Source organism: Dipodomys spectabilis, unplaced genomic scaffold, assembly GCF_019054845.1.
Source record: "Dipodomys spectabilis isolate Male_0828 unplaced genomic scaffold, ASM1905484v1 ptg000157l, whole genome shotgun sequence".
In the NCBI taxonomy this organism is placed as follows: Eukaryota; Metazoa; Chordata; class Mammalia; order Rodentia; family Heteromyidae; genus Dipodomys; species Dipodomys spectabilis.
The window spans coordinates 2,669,885-2,689,903 of NW_024870834.1; positions in this window are offsets into that span (position 1 = coordinate 2,669,885).

Sequence of the window (20,019 nt, forward strand, 5' to 3'; positions counted from 1 at the left end):
AGACTCACAGGTAGCCATGCAAATGGGGCAGAGTTGCCTCCCATGTGCAACAGTCATAACCAAGGGAACAACACGGTCTAATGATGTGTCAATCACCTGAGGAATGGCCGGCAGGACACCAAGTGTCAAAGGCAATGCTGGGCCTTCAGAGGGTGGTGGTCTTTCTGGATTAACAATGGCTGCAGCAGACATGGGAAGAAGTAAGGAGAGGGAGAGAACTGTAGAGGCCTGGACTGACAGGACTCATTGAAGGACTGGCATTGGGAAGTCAGAGAAATGAAAGGTCTGTGACAACTCCCAGACCTTCTTCCAGAACAAGAAGCGGGGTGGCAGTGGCCAACCATTCACTAAGCTACGGCAAACCAAAGCACATGCTTCACAGATGGAGAATCTGGTTCCACTCTGATACATGATGGATAGATGGATGGATGAAGGGAAGGATGGATGGGTAGCTGGCAAGATGGAGGGATGGAGGGATGAATGGATGGGTGTTACCTGATATATTTACCTTAGACAGAACTTTGGAACCCACAAATACATTGATAGGAATAAACCACACAGTAAGTAGAAAGGAAACACACATTGAGCTACACCACCCTTTAGGCCCAGGTGACAGGGGAAGGACTTGTAGGTGACATCTGAAATGAAGCCAGGCTGATGAGGAGGGCAGCAGAGATCTGGGGCAGCCTGCAAGGGAGGTGGGGAACGTACTCTGCCTGGGACCCACCGTGGCTGCTGGCTCCGGATGGTTCCGTATAGTGAGATCCAGGAGGAGCACCCACTAAAGGTGAAGGCTTGAACCAAACACTTACTCAGCTGAGCTTTGTTTTGTCAAACACTCATTATCACATGTGGAAAACAAAAAGACTAAAGATGGGTGAATTGCCACTCGGTGGAGGGAAGAATAATAATTCATGGGGGAAAATGGACACTAACACTAATATTCTAACTGAGAGTACTATTGATTTCTAATCCCCAGAATGAGATAGGGTATCTATGTGCAATCAAAAGCCAAGTTTCAATCTGTCCAACACAGTTGAACAAATTACAAGCCAAGGTAAATGTTAAACCCCTTTCTCTGACTTGGATAATAAGTATACCTCACTTGCTTATTCGGAGAGTATTGACAGGAACCAAGAAGACAGCTAAAGATTAGGATAACATTTTGAAACTGGAGAATACACTATGAACCCTGAGTCCATTTATGATCCCAAGAAGCCCCCCATCCACCTGCTCATCCATTCGTCCAGTTATTTTAGAGTTCTAACGTTGGCCCACTGACTGCAGATAGCTAACAGCCTGTCTGGATCATCTTCGCTTTTTGTGTACCTACGTCCTTGAGGACTCATCATGGATGTTGGGGGAGAATGTATGCAGTAATGGAATTGGCAAGAATGACACAAGGCTAGCATGACTTGCAATGACTCGAAATGACATCTCTCGTTATCAGTGTATAATCATTAGAATCCCTCTGCATAATATAAGCATCTCATCTGCCTTCTCATCCTGTGCTCTATGGGGTCATGGAACGCTCACTATTTTAGAGCTTCTGCCCATGTGCAGTTAGCACATTCTTGCTCCATGTGCAAAGTCTGGGCCATAGATCCAGGCGAACACTGCACCATTGATCCACAGCTTCTGTTTTTCAGCATGACAAGCATTATGATAGGCATGGGTCCTTTGTGAGGACCCATCCCCTGGGTGGTGCCGTGGGGGCGAGGACTCTGTACCTGTCCTGCCCCATCCATGAATGGAAACGTAGGAGCGGTATTCTTCTTTGTCGTTATTGTTCTATTTTGTTGTTATTTCCTATGGAATTTTCTGGAGAGGAGAAGTCAATCTGGATCAACAAATGGTGGGTTTTTCATGTGTACCTGGGATTCTGGTCACTTCCTGGCATCAAGAGAGAAAACTCATATTTTGTTGTGTCTTAGCAGAAGACTTTTTTGCCCTCTTTTAAAAAAGAAAAATGTGATCGAGGGAAAAAAGCCAAATAGTGATCATGAGCTATTCTGAGAAGTTTTGTCATGAGCCCAAGATGGCACGTGGCACCAGTGACTTCCACTGTTCACAGAAAAAAATATATACCTTACCAAAATGCCGGAGACTGTAATCCAACTAGTCATAATGATAGAGTGAACCCAGACGAGTAAGAGACAGGTGGACACAAACTAGGAAGGCTGAAGAACTTTTAACTGAAAGAAGATACAAGTCTTAAAACACACACACACACACACACACACACACACACACACATACACACTCAAGGAACAGATGCAGATAAAACTACTAGATCGAAGTCCACCAGATATAAAACCAGGCACAAGTTAGTAAGAAAAAGTATAAGATTCTTTTTTTGGGGGGGGGTGAGGGGGTGGGGCTTGAACTCTGGGCTTGGGTGCTGTTCCTCAGCTCTTCAGCTCAAAGCGAGCACTCTATTACTTGAGCCACAGTGCTACTTCCAGTTTTCTGGTGGCTTATTGGAGATGAGTCTCATAGACTTTCCTGCCCAGGCTGGCTTTGAACCACGATCCTCAGAACTCAACCTCCTGAGTAGCTAGGATTACAGGCATGAGCCACCAGCACCCAGCATAAGATTCTTATACCTGCAGAGGAATGAAGTTGAGGGGAAACCTGAGATGGATAAGGCCAAGCATGTCTGAGAAAATACTGAGGTTTCTTTACACTCTGTCTCCAGAATTACTGTCTCCAATTACTCTTCCTCAGTGTCCCCAGCATGCTGGATCCCTGGTCATTCTCAGGAGCTTGTGCATGCTTCTGGACTTTTCTCTTATTATCTCTGTCCTTCAGCAGTGCCTATTTCCATGTTGAGCCAAATGTCACCGCCTTGTCTCTAAGCAGGCTTCAATGTTATGTGTGTATGCGACCCACCATTTCCTTAGGCCAACCCGACAGTCTACATCTGGACACAGTCCACACTGAGGCTCTGTCTTGTGACCACTCCCTGCCCAGTGCCCTGCTCCCCCACGGCATCGAAAAGAACTGTGTCTATCTCGGCACATTGAGTGGCCTCAGTGCAGAGTAGGAGCAGGTTCGTGGGCCAGTAGACTGGCACACTGGCTACCTGGTATGTGTGTGGTGGCGAAAGGAAATGCTGTGTGTAAGCAGGATGCCTCACTACATGTACACAATGCACGTAAGCAGCTTTTGTGGCATGGACAGGAGTCTTTCAAGAAAAGCCTTGAATGCCAGGCAAATGGCGTTCAATGAACTTTCAGCAAGCAAAGCAAATGATGACAGAGCTGTTTGCACATGGTTAGAAACACTAGAGCACCTAGAACAGGGGACCTGAAAAAAATCAATCTTCCCACACTGGGAACTTCTGGTGGGAATGATATTTCAAGATGTAGACCAGAGTTAAGCAATTTTTTCCCAAAATGAAATTTAAATGAGGGGGTGGTAAAAATGAATCCTGGATATAGAAATACAAAATATAACAAAAACTGGCAGAGTACACAAACTGAATCACAGCTGTCTCAACAGCTGCCTGGAAAGCCAAGTTCAAGACTGAATTCCATTTACAACATGGCTCTTGTTAGGTACATGATTTAAATTAAGTAGAGAGACAAACTATAACAGCAACACATTAAAGGTAGGGATGCCATGAGAGAGGCATCTGATCAGGAGTTGGGTTTGTTTACGGTCTTCCTGTCAATATAATTGTCATCTACATGAGCTGTTTATTTTTAAACCCAAGCTTTGCTTGGCTTGGCTTTATCAATGAGGAAAAAATAAATCCATTTCCTTGTGAGATACTCATCTAAATTCTAAATATAATGAGTACAGTAAATTAATTATTTTCCTGAGAATCTATGCCACTTGAGATTTGAAGGGGTAGTTCATAAGTAAAGGAAGAATCATAAGAAAGGAAAAAAAAAACAATGATTCTCCAAATGACTCACTTACCTATGGGTGGGGTGGAGCTTGCTTGGCTGGGTAGCAGGAAATTGAAGAGGCCGGCTCTTCCCAAGGAAGTGGATATGAGCCCAATCCCAGGCCAGCTCTAGAATGGATCCTCAGAGATTCCGTCGACCTTCTGGGTCTCAATGCCAGCACCGTGGTGACAAGTGCCCCACGAGCAAAGCAATCCCTCATCAGGCAGAATCAGGCTTTGTTTTCACGCACAGTGTGCAGACCTTTGTGCAAAAGCTTTGAAGACAGTGGAGAGATGTAATGTCTTCCCTCCAGGGCCTCGGACCCTTGTAAAAGGTGTGGATGTCCCTCTTCTAAAGACGATGCATTTCATCCTCCCAAAGGTCCCTGGACCTCACAGGATTCACAGGAAGGAAAGATGACAGCAGAACAGGGTCCCAGCCTCCCTTCTGCTGCTGTGTGCTCACCCTCCACAAGGCCTCTGCTCTACCTTCTCCCCTCCACCTCCAGCCAGCCAGGAACAAAAGACACCCATGTCCGCTTTACTGAGTGCAAGCCCACAGTGCTCTTTTTTGTGACAGGTTTTGGGTTATGTGTTTTAAACTGTGCCCCAAAAGAGAAAAAAAATATCATTAGTTTTCTAGGAAATCAGATTTGTAGTAATCAACTTCATGTTTGAGGAAACCTCTGCTGTCTCGTGGGTATGAGAACAGAGGCACAAATACACTGCGTTAGTCTTCCTCGCATCTCCCCTTTCTACTTCACACTTCCTCCTTCCCTGTCTTCTTTCTTTTCTTTCTCCCTTCCTCTCTCCCTTTCTTTCCTTTTCCCTATGTCCTTTCCTTCTTTATTTCCTTCCTGTTTCCCTCCTTGCCTCTTCCCCACCTTTATTTCTTTCCTTTCTTCCTTCCTTCTTCCCTGTTCTGTCTCCTGTCTTCTTTCTGTCTGCCTCTCAATCCTTATTTTCCTTTCCTTTTCTTCCCTCTTCTTTTTCCCTCCCTCCTTGCTTCTCTCTTCCCTTCTTTTCTTCTTCCTCCTTCTCTGCCACATTTCTTCCCTCCCTCTCTTCTTTCCTTCCTTTCCTTCTCCCTCCCTCCCTCTCTTCTCTCTCTCCTTTCTACTTTTGTTCCTTCCTCTACACATCTTTGATGACTACCCTCAGTGGCCAATCTAGTCTCATGATACTGTGAGTCTCTGCTTTTTGTCTCTCCAGGGACCTCTCCTCCCCCAGAATCTTTTCAGCTCCTAAGCCTGGTTTTCCACTTGTCTCCCTTTCCCTACCCCTTCTCCCTCCATGTTATGGATTGTGACCAGTATACCTCTTACGTGTTCTTTCCAGGATTTTCTTAGCCTTTCCTTCTTCCCTTCATCTAAAAAAAGATGTCACCATCATCATCATTATAATAATTACTGCAAATGATCTAAACCAGAGAACAAAAACTGGACTTGTCTTCATTTCCTACCTATGTTTTAAAAGTGCAAAGATGTAGTTAGAGATAGAAGAAAACATACTTTTGTGCTAACAATGGATTTCTCTGGATTGCTTAATTATGAGTAATTTTCCTCCTTTGTATGTCTGGATTTTTCAAGTGTTTGATGATATATGCCACTTTTTGAAGAAAAGAATCACTGTTGTTTCCTAACCTCCAGGACTTTCCTTCTTTCTTTCTTTTTTTTTGAAAAATCTTTGTTGGTCATTAAATTCATTTAAGAGCCCTGATCCATTTTTGATCATCTGAAATATGATGACAGGCACTCAAATCAATCCCTACATTCGAGGTTTGCAAAGAGCATAAATTATTTTAGAAGTCATGTCAGGTACAGTTTATTCCAAGGTTTGCTTGCAAATTTTAATCAGAAAACACAGAAGGTCTATGCAGCCGAGATTGAAATATTCCTTCACCTTGTACTTGGAAGTAGGCTGACTTACTGTTCCTGGGCTGATAGGACTGGCAGAAGTTACAGCTTGTATGATAGTGGCAGCCTGGCCAGGAACTGAGGGAAACACATAAAGAAACATTTATTTTAAAAAAGTAAATCAACCATAAAGATCCTCCCAGCAGACCTGAGAGATGGAAACCTCTCTCTCATTTTCTCCTTGGCAAAATTTAATCTATCGCTACGGTTTCTCAAGCGTCATATTCAAAGAGATGCAAATTCATCAGAGCTGAGACCTCAGCTGACTTTTTGCCACCTTGTGAAAGTCAAAGGAGCTGACATGTTTAAGTGACTGACACCTCCCACCAACCAACACATACGTGTTGTACCTGTATTGCACACGTGTGTACAGGAGCATCTATAGATAAATAATCTCTGATGAAAGACCAACACAGAGCACACATCCACCTGTTTTTTTTTCAGTGCTTTCTTTGTGTGGACCATTTTGCAGTAAATGTGAGACTGGGACCAGAAATCCTTTACTGAGGGCAATTGAAACAGGCATAGTCTATGGCTGACTCCAAGAGAGGATTTTAGATTTGTTTTGATATTTTAAAATTGCAGTCATTATATCTATTGGCTTCTTCACAGCACACCCTGATTCACTGGTTTTGGGGGTGACTGTTAAGTAATGCTTCAGTCATCTCTACCTTTTGCACAGTTATCTGTATCTGGGTCCATAAGTAACACAGGCAATAATGTTTGCCATGAAAATGTCAGAGCTGTTCACTAATATGTCCCACATAAGCATGGTTAGTGGGAGAGCTGGGCTGCGCATGGAGCTTGGCAAGGTGGTTCTGAGTGGGTTTCTCCTCTGACTTGGCCTGACTGAAGACTCAATCGATGGATGGAAACTCTCTAACTTGGACTCCTAAGAGGAAACTAATGTTAAGTTTCATGCTGCATAACATAAGGCCTAGGTTAGTTATAAGTAATTCAAGTGTGCAAAATTTAAAAATCATATTGTCTCCAACTCAATAAATATTCTTTGGCTTCCTATTAAATATTGGATGAAATATGGCATAGAGTCTGATGGTTCATGGGGAGCTTACATTGTATTCATTGTAGTATGCTTCCTAAGATCCCAGGGACATACCAGGGTTATTAGTTGCTCCTGTGTCTTGGGATGACCTTGGCAGGCTTCGTGACATGTCTGAAGCTGGCTGGGACAACTAAGGTCACCTTATTCTGTACTTCTCCAGCGAGCAAGCCGAGCCTGGGCCAGCTCTCAGGCTATGGTGGAGACTCAAGAGAGGGAAAGTGCAATCCAATCAGTGTTTTGCAAACCTCTGCTTGTGTCTCATTGGCTGAAGGTGACCTGGAGAACTTAGAGGAGTTGCAAAGCATGCAGGCACCAGCAGGGGTGAAGAACAGAGCAGATTGGCAGTCTGCCTCACAGAGACAGACAAGATATATGCCCCCGTGTTATAGATACAGATAATAGAATGGCAGGCAAGGACCCATGGGGTGTCAGGGACAAAGCATGCCACTCTGGGAGATGCAGGGGCTTTATGCCTCAGCTGAATATGAAGGATAATTAGGACTTCATCAGACAGACCAGCAGAGACTGGGATTGTAGGCCATGCTCAGAAAACAGACTTTGACACAGAGACTAACCAATGCCTGCCAGGTACCATAAAGGAGAAAGTGTTAGATCTGATCACCATGGAGGGTAAACACAGTATACTAATTCTGCAGAATGTGACCTTCACTTTGGGGTCATGAATGCACTCACTGATGACACCTGCTTTACTGACGCACACACATGATGCAGCATGACCCATGTGTCCCGATCAGCATGATAAGAGAGACACCAACCTTTTGCTCTATCTCCCCCAGCATAGCAAAGAGGGAATAGAATTGCTGGCAAGTGAAAAATCCCAGCTACTCTTCCTTCACGCCACTTGGAAAGCAACCTCTAACATGCAACGATTCTGAGAGTGTGATAAAAAAAGAGAGAGAGAGAGAGAGCAAGAGAGATGATTGTCTCTTTAAGAGAGTGGTTGGGGCCGCGCTTTGGGTTTGGAAGTCTGGAGACAGTGGCATGAGATTGATTAGGTGTGTACATGCTGGCTGAGAAAGCTGTAGAAAGGCGAAGGGAAGTGTTTGACAAGATGAAAGACTATTCAACATGTGAGACAGCTGCTTGAGTGAAGAGATCTATAACAGTGTACTAAAATACGCTTACCAGTAAATGATACCTTCACGGCGAACGCTACTACCAAGCTAGGTCACACAATTTTTGTGTGACATGACAGGCTCAACCAAACAAAGTCTGAAAGCTAAGTCTAATGCGGGTGGCCTTGTCATAAATGGACCGCAAGCCAGGGCTGCGGCCCGCGTTTGGAGGGTGGCCACTGGTGTATGAGTCTCTCTGAGGGACTTTTCGGGAAAGTAAGGCTAACCAAGAACCCAGCAAGGATCTGTAGTAGGATTCCAACAGGGTGGGCTTTGGAGTCAGGCAGCCACAGGTAGGAGCAGCGGCTTCAGGTTAACATCTCACTGGCCTTGGATAAAGAGCTTAACCTTCCTGACTCTCAAGTTTTATCCATCGATTAGGCAGGATGATAGAAAATACTTCAAAGGGGAAGATTGCACAGTGTCCAGCACATGGCACACATTGTCGCCAGCTTATGAAAGTACGCTGGTTTTCTTTTCTTAAAATATATTTTTATTATCTTTAAGAAAGTGTACAAAGGAGTTGACACTCACCAAAGCAGTTTATGAAAGCAGTGCATCTCGATCAGTGTAACGCTGCTGGAGGTCAGAAAGCCCATGACATTGGCCAAGGCCACACAGCTACTGGAACTTGCAACCAGGAAAATGACACGCTTCCCCAGTGCCTTGTGCCTCTCACGACCAGCACGGAGCTTGCTCGCTTCTTCAGCTGACTTGTCCTGCTTGACTTATTTTCTCAGCCTCAATTCACGATGTATGGATCAACCCATCCTACAATTCACACCCCAAGACTCAAAGGATGAAGAGTGAAGCAATGATGTCACCGTGCATCACACACAAATGCAGGTATTGAGTGTTCCAGGGCCAGATCAGTTCATGGTGGAACTTTGGGGGCTGCAGAAACTCAATCTATCTGATGAAAATATTTCCCAAGGAATGCAAATATATCCTTGGTTGCTCAACAGGCAAGTTGATAACCAAGCATCCGTGTCTATGAAGTAGCTGGAGGCTGTGGACAGGCCTATTGTTTCTATAGGAGAGTGTACCTTTTCAGGAGAAAGGGTGTACTTAGAACCACACTTAGGACAAATTTAGAACATAGTCCTCTCAATTAGACACACTGGTATACTTGGTCCTTACTTCAAAAGGCGGGTGCCAGTGGCTCACACTTATAATCCTAGCTACATAAAAAACTGAGATCTGAGGATAGAAGTTCAAAGCCAGTTCAAGGCAGGAAAGTCCACAAGACTCTTATCTCCAAATAAACACCAGAAAACTAGAAGGAGCTAGCCTTGAGCAAAAAAGCTTGGGGACAGTGCTCAACCTCTGAGTCTAAGCCCATGACTGAAAAAAAACTGGATCATATTCAACCATAGCCATAAATAGTGTTGACTAATTCATTTTCTAAAGAAAGGGTTAAAATGAGTGAAGCTCTTCAAATTACCCACCTTGGATTAATATTCATCAGAAAGAGCTGACTTAGAAGGGCATGCTGGTGCATCAGTATAATCCCAGCTACTAGGGAGGTGGAGACCAAGAGAATTGAGGTTCTAGCCCAGCCTAGGCAAAAGGTGACAAAGATCTCCTCTCAATGAACAAGCTAGACATGGTGGTTCACTTCAACAAGTTCAGCTACTTGGGAGATATAGGAAGATTTCAGCCTAAGGCAAACCTAGGCAAAAAATGCAAGACTCAATCTAAAACAATAACAAAACAGAGCTCAAGTGGTAGAGCACTTGCCTAGCCAGCATGAGACCATGAGTTCAAATCCTAATGAACCCAATGCAGATAACAGAAAAGGATGGAGGAAAGAAAGAAAGAAAGCTAAATTAAGTTTGCATCTCTGCAATGAGTACACTTGGAAAATAACATAAATGGAAGAAAATGGTTTCTTTATGCAAAAAAGGGACTATATCCTTTTGTTCTGTTTTCCACTGTTCTTATAAAATACTTCCAATAAACTAATGTAATAACCACATTCTTACAAATTAATGGCAGTGATACAATTAATATGCTTACACAGCTCCTACCATTTTTTGGTCTCTGTTAATGCTGGACAAGCCAAAGTCTTAGCTATTGCCTGACTGACTTCAGATCTCCATCTGCCCATCAGCTGGAGAATACAGCTTGGTGGTTTTAACCATAGAAAGACCCAGCAGCCCTGCGGAATAAGGATAAAAGCCCTCACTGTGCAGGGTCCTTGCATAGAATGTTCCAAGCACGTCGTCCTTGGTATTCAAAGTGTTTGCGCTCTCTGCTATGGTTTTGTTTTCCGCTTTTGCATGCAGAAGAGCTCATGAGACCAGTGCAAACTATCTGAAAGTTGAACAACAAACAGGACTGGCCTTGCTGCCATCCACATTCACAGGAGCAGAACGGAGCTAGTGGGTATGCATAAGACTGTGGATGTTGGAAGCCATCTCCACATTGTGTCAAAGACCAGCAAATGGACACACTAGAAGAATACAGCCTGCTACAGCCCCATCTTTCTTCACCTTATTTATTTATTTTATGTGGCTTGATGTGGTGGCAATTTTCTTTGTCTTGCCCCGTTTTCTTTTTCCAAACATATCTCTGCCACTCATCCTGCAACTCAAGACTCCTCACAATGCACCTCTTCCATCCCTACCACATTATTGGTCCCGATTTGCAAATACAGAAACTGAGGCACAGAGAGGTAAAGTTGACTGCAGAGTCCCACATGTCATTCGTGTTCAGTGGTTTTAAGTCCCTGAAACTGTGCCATGTGCCTCATTAGCTTAGTTTGATTCAGGCCTGTTTTAAAACACCTTGTCACCCCTGAAAACAGATCATGTGTACCCCAGTGTACCCGGCCCGTAAAAAATGTCAAAGAGGAGTTGAACTTCTGTTGTCATTCCCATCCGTTAGCTGAGCGGATCTAAATGCAAGAAGGCATTCGAGTCCTGTTACACTGCTTTAAATAATAATGCACAGTTGGGCAGAGAGCTATGACTTATGGAAAAGGCATCGGCATTAAATAATGAAAAGCTGGCTGGGGCTTTGGGGCCAATCAGGACTGTCCAGTGGTGTGACTTCATTGCTGTCACACTCACCAACCTCCAGCATCTTCATCACTAAACTCAAGAGTGTAATCTTGGCCTTCCATAAAAAGAGAGTCACACTTCGCACAGTCACGCCTACTGCACAGTAGGTATGCGTGGCAGAGAAAAGCAATTGAATTAAAAGTTAAAGCAGAGTTGATCAACGCATACACAACGGGCATGTGACAAGGAGGTTTGTTTTCTGAGATTGGATTCTGCCAACAAATTGAAAAACCACACTGCCAATCTGAGCAATGCACAAGGCTCGTGTTCGTATGTTGTTTGGTCCTGAATTTTTTATCTCCCAAGAATAATGACCCCAGCCCTGGGCATTTCCAGGGGATTAATGACCAACAGAATTTAATGACCCTGGCTCCAGCCTAGAGCCATCCCCCATTCCCTGGGTACTCATTAATCCCTGGAAGACCAACAGCCTTTCTTCCTCCTGCCACAGTCGTACCCAAGTTCAGCTCGGCTGCTAGTAGAGGGACCACTGGGACTCCACGCCTCTGTGTGGGTCCCCAGTCCGCTCTGAGCCCCAGCCACTAGCTCATTTATTTACAGGGCAGCCAGGCAGTAATTAAAATATGCTAAGGAGGCCTCCTGTTCAGTGGCAGCTGGATCCGGTGACAAGTTGCAACTCCTGCCCCTCCCCTTGAATACACACACACACACACACACACACACACACACACACACACACACATTAGCTTTAGGTTGGTGGCTCACATTGCTTCACATGCTATGGAGAAGGATTTCATGAGATTTTAATGAGTTTCTACCCATGTGAAAGAAGGCTCAGAAAGGATCTGTGTAGATTGCTTCCTTCATGCAGTTAGCCTGGGATGACCACGTGCTTCGATATTTGAGTTCCATGAAGACAGAGAGCTGGGTGAACACTGACCCCTGAGCAGGTCAAGGTGAGCATGGCCCATGCAGCAGGGCTATCTGGAGACGAAGCCCCAGACTGGATCTCCCCCAAGGGTGTCTGCCAACTGGCCCTCGGACTGCTGGCCCACCAGCACCCAGGTACCTCCTACTCTGAAACTCAGTTTAAAAAAAAAGTTTTACAAATGAAGCATTTTCCTAACACTAACTTCCTCTGGGAGAAAAAAAGTATCTTAATTCCTATTAATGGGCTGTTGGGTGAATGCTGTGTCATCAGCCTGCTCCCCAGGCAGAAAATGGTGTTTTAGAAAAGATTGTATGGCGATGGAGTGAAGCCCAGATCGGATATTTCCTCCAGGATCGTCCTGATCTTCCTGCTTTGGTAACGTGGACAGCGATGTTTCAACGGATCTGCGATCGCTGTCATCAGAGACAGCAATGTGGAGATACTGCGGTGCCGTGTGCAGCCAGAAGCACAGGCCTCCTGAGACTTGCAGACTGGAATGGAAAGATCCGTGAGCCAAAGATCAGCCAGGTCCATAGGCCCACCTGTGGACTGCGATGTTGGGGACCCTGGGGTGCTGAATGGGGGAGGAGAGGTTATATGGGAACACAAGATGGGCCATCCAGGGTCTAGTGGGCTAATTGGGAAATCAGAACGACACAAGTGCCCTCGTAATGAACGTCTCCAAGTGGACAAGTGCGTGTCTGCACACAGATCATACATGCAAATAAAGCCCACACAGTAGCAAATTAGCTTCTAGACACAAGCAAATTTTCATACAAGAAGCCTACCTTATCAGCAGATTCCTTCCATGTGCTTTTGATCAAGTGTGGTTAAAAAAAATATTACTTAATATATAAATAATGTGTATAGAAATATTAAGAAACAAAACTTTTAAATTCCTATACGTATATTATGCATCTCAGTTGATAAGAAGCTCTCAGTCAGTCTCACATTATGATGTGTTTAAATTTTTGTGTGGTCTGCCATGTTTCCCTTTCCTAAACTTTGTGAAAATCTACCTCTCTAAAGTAGATGGGGTTCCCAAAGCAAGGTAAATGAGAAAGTGCTTATTACAGAGATAATGTAAAGATGTGTTGAAAGATGGCATGTCTTTAGCAGAAGCTGGGATGCATTCTGGGAAAAAAGACTGGAGTGCCTGTGGTACTCTGCATGGTAGGTCTGTGTGGGTTTTCTTCAAGGGTGGCTTCCTTGGACCTTTGTCCAGCAGATACCAAGGCTCTGCTGTTTGTGTGTGTGTGTGTGTGTGTGTGTGTGTGTGTGTGTATGTGTGTGTGTGTGTGTGTGTGTTATTGTATAGCAAGAGTCTATTGCATATATGTGTGTATGTACATGTGTGTTACATTAACTTCCAAATCACATTTTTTGTTGTCTCCAACTGTGGGTTGACGTTCAGTTTAAGCTAATTTTACTTTGAGCCTTATTTTCTTTTCACAATAAAAATAGCCTTTTCACTTTATAAGCAATATACATACCTAATTTAAAAAGAAAGAATATGCCCCCACGGGTCACAAAGGCCTAAGGAAACTGGCAAAAGTCCCAGACTCCCAGCAGCAAGGACAGCACTCTCCAGGAAAAGAAGAGAAGAGAGAAGCATGGTAGACTGACTGGGAGAGACACCACCTCTTCCAGAACCATCTCTGAGCCCCCAGGGCCTCTCAGGACCCAGTGTGGCTGATGGTCCCAAGTATGGCGGGTAGATGAAAGCTTGAGTAGCTCCAGGAAGGAAGTCAAGGAACAGACGGCTTTGACTCTGGTTTGTTTTTCTTTTAATGGATGACCACGGAGGTCTCAATCCTTTCGGATGGGTGATATTAGCAACACAGGTAGGTAGGTAGCATTGAGGGAGCCTTATTACCTTGGGTCAATGGCAAGAAGAAAAGGAATCTTACATCAACAACAATCTACACATCTGCTTAGAGTGTTTCACATTTTGTACTGAGAATGACTTCTTTTAAGTCTGGAAGAACCACCGAAAGAGATATTACTGGATCCATTTTTTGTATGTTTTTATTGTAGAAATACTGTACCGAGGGGTTGCTGTTACATGAGCAAGGTAATGAGTACATTTCCTATGGAGCATTGCTACCTCCTCCTTTGTTTTTCCCCCTGCATCCCTTCCCTCCTGCCTCCCCATCTCCTTCCCCCTCCCCCAAGTTATAAAGTTGCCCATGGATTGCTGTAGTCCGAATGTGTATGAACTTCCCACACCCACATGCATATGCCAAAACTAACTTAATCCTTCCTGTAATAGTGTTAAAGTAGGACTTTCAGGGAAGTGTTTAGGGTAGGCACCCACCATCCATCTTGATTAAGAATTGTATGCTTTAAAAGAGGAGTGAAAGATGTTATTATTTCTCTGCCTGACAAAGACATAATAAAAGGCGTCATCTAGAGGTGAGGAACCAGCCAGCCCTCACCAGACGCAGACGCTACTCTCCCAGCACCTTGACACGGCCTTCTCAAATTCCAGAGCAGTCAGCAATACACTTCTTTTCTTTATAAATCACCCAGCCAAAGGCATTTTGTTGTAGCAGCTCCAAAAGGAATAAACATGAAAGTTTACAAAGGATAGATTCTTCCCTGAATGCTAAACATCCGCGAAGGCTCTGAATTATTGGGTTAAAAAGTAGGTGTCCTAACGCCCAACTCAAGTGTCTGCTCTGTGATGTACAAATTGGACCCCTCTGAGAGACACAGCCCAGCTCTGCTTCTCCATTCTCCTTCTCTCTCAGCTCTAGAAAATTCTAAAAGACCAGGGCTACTATGCAGATTTTTGTGAATAAATTTAAAAGACCCTCTGGCTTAAAAAAAAAACTGAGCAGAAAGAATTTTTTGTTTTACAGATGAGAATCAGAAGCCCAGAAAGAAGGGCCACCCCCTTTCCAAGATGCTGTATGTTCTGCTCACCTTCGTTTTCCCAGCTCTTCTCAGCCCCTTTTCTCTACCCTTCTACCCTCTGCTTGTCATGACCTTCTAGTTTTACCTACCCCAAAGGCCTCTGATACCACAAATTAGATATATATTGTTTGGCTGAGTCCTTGGGTACATTTAAGTCATTGCTTGAAAAGCACACTGTCTTTGTTGTCTCTGCAAAGTATTTTCGGTCGATTAAGCAAAAGTAACACAGATGATTCCATGTGTACCTCGGGAGGGCTGCCTGGAACACTGTATATAAATTCCATTGTTTTGTAGTCAATTAAGCCTCGTTGTCTATAAGAGTCACCTGTCTGACTTGAGGGAGAGATGGCAAAAATGGAAAGGACTCGGCAATGTCTTGAAACTGAAAAGCAGCCAGATGATGGATATTTCTCCTCTTAGAAGCAGGAAAAGGGCCAGTCCTTAGTGCCTTGATGCTGGGCGGTGGTTTTGCCAGATCATCCTAAGGGCTGAGGGAAGCTGAAGGGGGCACCCAAAGTTGAACTACCCCTGAAAATTAAAATGAGGGAGACAAAGCACTTTGTGTGTGTGTGTGTGTGTGTGTGTGTGTGTGTGTGTGTGTGTGTGTGTGTGTGTGTCTTTCTTGGTTCCGATATAAGAAACTTGTCATTCCAACGTCGCAAGACAGTGCTTGAAGATGAAATGTTCAACTCCACCGGGACGGCCTTCTTTTTTTTTTCTGTTATTACAGAAGAAAATTATAACCATAAAAATGTCCAATTTAGAAAAAAAGGTGCCACTTTAGTGTCATTTGCATAAAAGCTGTTACACACAAATTGTTATAAAGACAAATGTGTAGCACTCTTGTTGAAAATTGCTTATATCTTTGGTGCTTTGCCTCGAAGACATAAAGGCCTCTTCAAACTGAAACTCATTCGCAGGTAAATAAACGTGAGGGTGAAATTCCTCCTATTGGGGAGAAAGTGAGCTGGTTTCCATGTTGTCCTAGACAGGTTTTGAGAGCTCCCACCTCCACCCCTGCATCTAGCCCTGTGGGGTGGACCCCTCTGAAGGCAAATGCAGTTTGTGCTGTGGCTAGTGATGGACTGGACAGTCTCCAGGCCCATGAGCAGTGGGGACATCTTGTAGGGAAGAACATAAGGTCAGGGGAGGGAAGAAGGAGGGCCCAGGAGGGAAGCGGTTAGCAACTCTTCTTTATAAATCAACTCAGTGGGGTAAGCACCAAGTTTCTAACTAGAATACTCTCCCAACCCCAACACCCCAGATCCCACTCCCCAACTCACTCTAGAATAATTGCTCTAGGAAATATAGTATCCCTCCTGGGCTCTTCCCGGGTGGCCGATGCTGTCTGTGATGACCTTCTGAGTTATCCCGAAGTATTTCAACTTTTTCTCAGACATCATCCCTTCCTGCCATCGGTCAGTCGCTTGCTCTTTCCTCTGCCTTCCCTGTGCAGATTTGAACGTTAGCTACTTGGTGGCTGCCAGGGCTGGTTATACCACATCTGTCCTGACTCACTGTCCCACCACTTACACCCCTTACACCTTTGAAGCAGGACTTTTGTAAATACCAACTGGGAGGTGTCTTACAGAGGACAGACATCAGAGGGCATGGCTGTGCAGGGATGAGACCTGAGCATGAGTGACTTCCAAGTCAAGCCCGAGCCAGAACCCGAGCAACTACCTGTCACATGCACAGATGCCTATGCAGCTCCTTGTCCCAATTACAAGGTCACCACCCAGTAGCTCAGCCCTCAGAAAGTTCTGCTGAATGAATGGACAAGTTCAATATTCATATACTGCATCACATTTTTTTCAAGAGCTTCCTGTTATGAAACAAGTCCATTAACATTCCTTTATGTATGTGACAAATACATATACTCCATGATGACATTTACATATATTTACATGATGAAACCGTGTAGTCATTTACATGAGCACATGTAAATATATGTAAATGTCATGATGAAACTTCTTACTCTGCATAATTTAATATAATATATACCAATACAGGTGGCTGTTTTTTGGGGAGGTAGGGGGAGAAAAAAATTAACCCCAAAAGAAAAAAGAAGAAAAATGGGCTAAGTACCCTGGTCTCAGCCCCACAGCAAGTGTTTTCTGGGTCAAATGTTTGCCTTGCTGGCCATCAGTTGTTTCCTCAAATACAAGGGGAATATAGTCTAACCCACATTTCTGCAACTGGTACTATAAGTCAAATATTTGATTAAGGAGTAGTTAGGGGTGAGCAGCTGTTTATATCTTCTACATGACAAGTTATAGGAAAAAAGTAATTTTCTAGGTCATCGAAGACTTTGAGGCCTGCATATTTTTGAGCAGGAAGCAAAAAATAAACATTTTGTTTGAAGCCTTTTTTCATTTCAGAATAAGGGTGGAGCAGAAGGATTTAGAGCTAAGGCACTAAAAGCAACTATAACTCAGACTTCCCCATCCCAAAAGGAAAAGCCAGCCTGAATAGTCAGCTTGAGGCTACATGCCAATGTTCTGCCAACGTTTTCAACTTCTTCCTTTCTTCTCCAACTATTTCCTGGAAACAACCTTGCTAGTGCCCTTCGGAGGAGATTAATGTTAAAGAAGGCCCAGCCCTGTCCTGGGGGCGGGAATGACCCTTCAGTTCCACTCGATTTCACGAAGCACACAAAGGACAAGGCCGTTATTTTGCAGGTCACAGGTCTTGAGGGGATAAGGCTAAAGTGGTTGGCCATCAAACCACAGCCAGATTGGATTATGGGACAATTTGGTTCAAGCCAATTTATCAAGGCTTGTCTAGATTGGACATTCATTCAGGAAACCTCTTGGGGGGGAGGTGTGGAGGGGGTGAGAGGGGGAGAACTGGATCTTCAAAGGAAAATGTGCACCTTGGCCATGACTCAGCTTTTCCAGAAGTCTCCTTGCCATCTACAGACCATGTCTGTCTGTTCATCTGGGTCGACCTCTGACTATACATAGTCTAAGAATGCATGTGCGACAAGAAGCTGGAATAGGTTCCAGGAGAACAATCACATTTGAGAGTCTGGCCATGTAAGGAAGAAAAAAAATCCCTCCTTGATTTTCAGATCTATTGAGATCTATTGCTAATCAGAGTTAGCAGGCAGCAATCACAAAACCTTGATTAGCCATGGAGCACCTTGTGGAGAAGGCGCCTTCTAACTCCAGAATGAAGTTATTGGAAAGGTTGGGGGGGTTCGTGGTAGGGGAAGACTTGTTGGCATCTAACATTTAACAGAAATCACAGTCTCTGGGCCGGTAGCTTTCCACGAAGTGGAGAAGACAAAGATCCCCAAGCCCAGTATCCCAGGAAAATTCCTTCCAAAATTCCCCACCAGGAAGTGGAGGGGGCGGGGGTTGAAGCAGTTCAAGAAGAGGTCGGTCACAGTATGCTAGGTGGAGCACCAGGAACAGGTTAAATGTGGGCTCTCCACTTTCTTTAGAATGTGGAATTCACACAAGCCCAGAACTAGTTCTGAGAGGGGAGGGGGAGGACAGGTCCCAAGATGGTGGGGATGTGGTAGCCAGCACCCAGGGAGGGCAGATGGGAAACAATGGGGTACAAAAGAGTAATAAAAACACCTTTCATTTACCATGCTTTGATCTTGTTGGGGTGAGAGAGCTAGCTTCTCTGTGGAATAAATGGCGTGATGGTTGCAGTGACAGGGAGACAGACTCGGGGCTCAAGGAAAAGACAAACTTTCTCCCAGTTGGGTAGGGGAATGAGCTGCGCTGCCTGGTGAGGGGGTGTGGACGTGGGCTACAAGTGTCTCCCCATCCGTTGGAGGCTGCCTTTCTGGGGTGCGGCAAGGGGCTTCCCTGCTCTGGGTGGGAGGGAGGAGCAGATGGCGGTGCGATTCCTCTGGGAGCTGCATTTCTATGTTTAAGGCACACTTAGAGTATTTTGGTACCTCCTGTGCCTCGGGTAGGAAATTCGGAGATGGTGCACATCTAAGTCTTAGTCAGCACAGAAGGTCTGGAATCTGCAGCATCACCAGCCATGGAGAAACCAAAGACCTGCCATTTTCAACGCCTTTCCTCCCCCCCCCCCCCCAACCTCCCCTCCACTTCATAACCCTCCTCTTCCAGGCCTGGACAGCGGCCATAGAGATGGATGATATAGCTCTGTACTTAAGAACCACATCCCAGCAGCTGGCCGACCATTCACACAGCACTCGGAACCCAGCAGTGCAGTTCCGGAACCCATGCCCCCCAGCTCCTGTGCTAAGCCTCATCCACTTCAAGCGATGCTCTTTTAGAGACCTGAACTCAAGACTTACTCTCTCTCCATCCATTAAGGCACAATCTCCTCTCGTCTCCTCAATCTGCTCCTCTTTCAAAGCTCAAGGCCAGCATTCCCTGTCTCTGCACCACATACATCTCTACCACCAGAAAATGACCTTGTGGATGGGTCTCTTTTCCTCTACTATTCCACTACCTGCCTAGGAATTTCACAAAGACAGCAATGGTGAACTTTGGGTCCTGACACCGAATGGAGCTAAGAATAACTAGTTAGTAAGTAGTTATTGAGTGAAGAGCAAACTAGCTTTTTCAGCCTTTGTAGACAATTCCTCTGGTTATGATGCTTTGGATGAATACAACTTTCCTTCAGTGAAGATCTGTGGATGATGAAATTCAGAGCCTTTGCAAGTCTCCAAATCCTGACTGCCTGTGCACAGGTTTTCCTCACTGGCACAAAGGGGTTTTTGTACATTCATCAGTCCTGAGTCTTCTGAGAAGTTGGCACTCAGATAAGACTGGACACACACACACAAAACAAAAATGTATTAGGAGAAAAAAAAAACATCTGGAGTAGAAGCCTGGAAGCTGAGGGAGGAGAGGATGGAGGAGTTGCCTCTGACTGCTGTGAAGGGGGAAGGTAAGGGAGAAGTGGAGTGGGGAGTGGTATCATGTGAGGAAGAGCAGGGTACTTCGAGGGTGTCTCCAGAGACAGTGGCAGGATGCAGGAGTCCTGGTTTCTCTGGAACTGCCACTGGATGCAGTCCTCCAGTGGGTGCAGCCAATGCGATGCTTGGCCTGATCACTACTGGTTCATGCATCTGCCTAGTGAGGGATATCTTGCCAACTTGGGGTGATGATTAGAAAAGCTCCCATTAACCTGTATGCA